The sequence below is a fragment of the Petaurus breviceps genome, unplaced genomic scaffold (assembly GCF_028583685.1).
Source record: "Petaurus breviceps papuanus isolate PSGF00001 unplaced genomic scaffold, PetGlider_PUasm1.0 76, whole genome shotgun sequence".
Lineage (NCBI taxonomy): Eukaryota > Metazoa > Chordata > Mammalia > Diprotodontia > Petauridae > Petaurus > Petaurus breviceps.
In genome coordinates this window covers 25,639,558-25,643,360 of record NW_027186473.1, presented here as the reverse complement: position 1 = coordinate 25,643,360, position 3,803 = coordinate 25,639,558, and the positions used below count along the sequence as shown (strand labels likewise).

General features: G+C 39.3%; 1 pseudogene; it reads right to left on the bottom strand.

Moving 5' to 3' along the window:
- Positions 1–2,625: 2,625 nt before the first annotated feature.
- On the bottom strand, positions 2,626–3,581 carry LOC138174758 (complement component 1 Q subcomponent-binding protein, mitochondrial-like; annotated as a pseudogene).
- Between the last annotated feature and the right edge of the window lie 222 nt (positions 3,582–3,803).

Below are 3,803 nucleotides of genomic sequence, written 5' to 3'. Positions count from 1 at the left end.
CCTGGGTTTTATAACTTTATGCCTTTAACCCATAAAGATAACTTTTCTTTAACACCATGTTTCTGTAGGTCTGGAGGGATCTGAGTGATTTGTCAGCACCATTCTTTCCTCATGTTCTTTCTGTAATGAGGTGAAGAAATTTGCTTATTTCTGTCATTTGAATAAGGGATAAATCTGTATATGTTTTATTTTTTCAAGGTTTGTATTTATCCATAATTAGCTTATTTTACTTTACAATTCTATTATCTGGTCTGTGGATTTGTGATATGGGCCTTTCTACTGATATTTATCAAAGCTGTTCCATAGACTTACATTAGCAGCACAATTGATTCTGCTAATGCAATCTGTGAAAAACACAATAAAGAGTTAGAAGAGGAGGAGATGCGGAAAAAAGGCAGATGGCACATATGATGTCTCATTTTTCTGACAAAGATTATAACAAGGACAGAAAATGATATAACGTGAATCCATTGCAGTGACAAAGATTGTAATGAGAATTGGTATGAACATAACCTACTGCATTCTCATTACACTCCTCAGATTGTAATCTTTCTGTCCTCCTCTGAGGCTGCTCCTTTCTTGCACTGACTGATAAGTCTTCAGACCTCGTTTTAGTTCAACCTGCTTTAAAAAATGTTTTCAAGGTAGATGGCCCATTAGGAAAAAAAAAAGTAATAAAATCTGCAACACTGATATGGTACCCCTAGTTCCTAGAGACTGGTAGAGAAAGGTTATTTCATTTTCTATTCATAAGAACTTTATTAGTTAGTGCTTCAGTGAATAGCAAAGTTTGACTAAAACATAGTCTTTTTTTCAGGAAAATAAAGCCTTTTTGACAATGTGATGTATGTGTGTGTGTGTGTGTGTGTGTGAGAGAGAGAGAGAGAGAGAGAGAGAGAGAGAGAGAGAGAGAGAGAGATGAAAGCAAGGGGGCAGGAAGAGAAGCAGAATGGAAGAGATTAAAGAATAGGAGGTAAATAACCAGAAGGACAAATTTAGAAAGGCTAAAGCAGACTCGGTAAAATTCAGATCTGATTGTGGTCTTCTATCTCATTTTTTCCTGTGAAAATATGCCCATTATTTAGTATGGAAAACATGCAGCATCATAATGAAGGGATATATGTATAATAAAAAAAGGAGATAATGTAAAATCACTTTGAAATATGAATAAATATAATCAAATAGTTACCATTTTGTTGTCTTAAAATGTCTGAGAGGAAATGGGTTCCCATGGGTAGACTGAGAGTCTAGTAGGCATTATGATACAGAGGTTAAGTGATAGAATGGGAATTCTCGGAGAGAATATACTCTGAAAAATAATGAGCAAATTTGGTCAACTCAGTCTAAAAGAACCAGTTAAATTACTTTAGCGGTCCATTTAGGCAAAACTGGTAATATAGGAAAACCACAAAAATACAGCTTATGAATTTTTAATATAATCTCTGCCTTTAAATTATCATGAGAGCTGGAGGTGTGTATGTATATACAAGTGTGTGTATATATACATGTGTATACATGCATATATATGCACTCATGTGTTCATATATACACATATAAATACATATAGATAATACAGATACATACATAGATGTATTCTCCAGCTTAAGTTCCCTCATGAATAAAATAATCATAATTCTACCATCTAGGCATATAATTTCACATATTATTACTCTTTTCCTTTGCATATATGATTGATTTTCCCATATAGATTGTCTATTTCTTGAGGCAAGGGCCATGTCTTGTTCTTTGGGTACTGGTGACAAACACAAAGAAGTTAAAGTATATTTGTTGATTGGAAGGTGAGATGAAGAAAATCAAGTAGTATGAGTGCAATATTTTAGGGCAGGAGAACTGTTTTGCTTTATATTAGGTGTATTGAAATCTAATATTTATGTAACAATTTACAATTAAAAGTATTTTATAAATTTTTATCATATTTGTTCTTTATAATGGCATTAGATGGGATGAGAAAACTGATGCTTACAGAAATGCAAGTAGCATATGATAGAGTGGATATTTGAAATTAGGTTTTCTGACTACAATATTTCCCTTTTCATTTAACTAAGTGAAAGTAACTGATTTATACTGAGAGCTAGAAAGGATCCTATAGGTCCTTAAATCAAAATCCCTTACTTACAGATACATACATGCATTCTAAAGATTATCCTGTACTTGGTAGGGCAACAATAACCCAAGGATTCTAGGAGTGGAAATTTTTTAGAAGCTTGATTTACCACATCCAGGTGATAAAAAATGAACCATGAAGAATTTCATACCAACTCTATTGGAACTTAAGGCCTATTTTAACAAACTATAATGTTGTAAAAGGCACTAGTGAATGACCATGAAATACATTTGATGGAGTTCATTGTCATTTTATTTGGATTAATGGCAAAAAATGGAGACTACAGATTTTCTGTACTGACAAAAATATAAAAACATTGCTACATTAATGGAAGACAGAGTACTTTAACCTCCTCCCAATCTGTGAAGTTGACTGCTTGTTTTTTTGTATTTTTTCTTTTGGAGGGGCCCCAGAGTTTTATTTCTGCTCGTTTTGTGGTAGCAAATGCCAGCAGACAAAGGAAATAAAGGGTTAGGGAACATAATTTATGCCTGGCAGTATTTCACAGCACAGCGCTTTCTCCATGATGGCTTCTAGAAATGTTCTCTTGGAAGGAAGGGCTCAGGAAGCACAGCAGGGACCCCTGCAGCCTCAGGCCTCCCTACTGACACTTGACAAATCCTTTCAGATCTTCCAGAAAGCTGATGTACTCCTGGTGCCCTTAAGGCTGTGCTGAGCTCAATCAGCTCGTCTGCGAATGTGTTCTATGGTCAGCCAGGAAGTCCATCAAGTGATACAAGGCCTAGTCCAGGAATTCCGTGTTGAGTGTGTAGTTTGTATCCTTCCAGTCAGATTCACTGTGGGGGGCTGAAAGTTAACTTCCAGGATGGAGAAGTTGTCCCTCTCATCGTCTTCTTTCTGTCCAGCCTCATCCTCTGGATAGTGGCAGTCCAGCACAAGGGCCTTCACAACCTCCACCATGAAGTTTGGGGTTGATGTAAGTTCAGGCTCTTGCTGTTCTTGGGTTTTCTGTCCCTCTGGTGGCTCATCATCAAACGTCGCTGGGATACTGTTGTTAATATCGAATGTGACTGTGATCTTCTCGCCAGCTACTCTCTGGACTAACTTGGCTTCTGTCCCTTGCACACCCAGCTCCCAATCCCCACACATCTTGGGCAGAGATTTATGTTTCTGGATCCTTCTCTCCTCTTTAATTTCATCTGTCAGGAATTCAAAGGCCTTGTCCCCCTATGTGTGGAGCCCCGCCCTTCCCCCTTCCCCCTTCCCCCCTCCCCCCTCCCCCCACACGTGTATGAACATAGACCGGGAGGGCTCAGGAGCGGCTGCAAGAGGCCCGGAGCGAGGGCCCCTGCCCGCAGGTGACTCCTCCTCCCGGGAGGCCTCCAAAGGCGAGGGTGGCGGCGGCCATGGCTGGGCGCATTGGGAGTGCGGTGGGGCGCAGGGCCCGGGCTGCAGAGCGCCACAACAGGGGCAGGGGCAGCAGCAGCGGTGCCATGACCTACACACGTGGGGGGGAGGGGGGAGACAAGGACGGAGACCGGAAGAGCTGATTGCTTGTTGATCAGGAATGATTACGAACCTGGAAGGAGGTAAGGACTTATTTTGAAAGATAACTAATCATGTATAGCTTTATTAAAACTTTGATTAAAAAAACAAACCACAGATACACACAAGATAACTAATTTTCAGTCTGTAATTAAATGAAAAGGAATGGTTA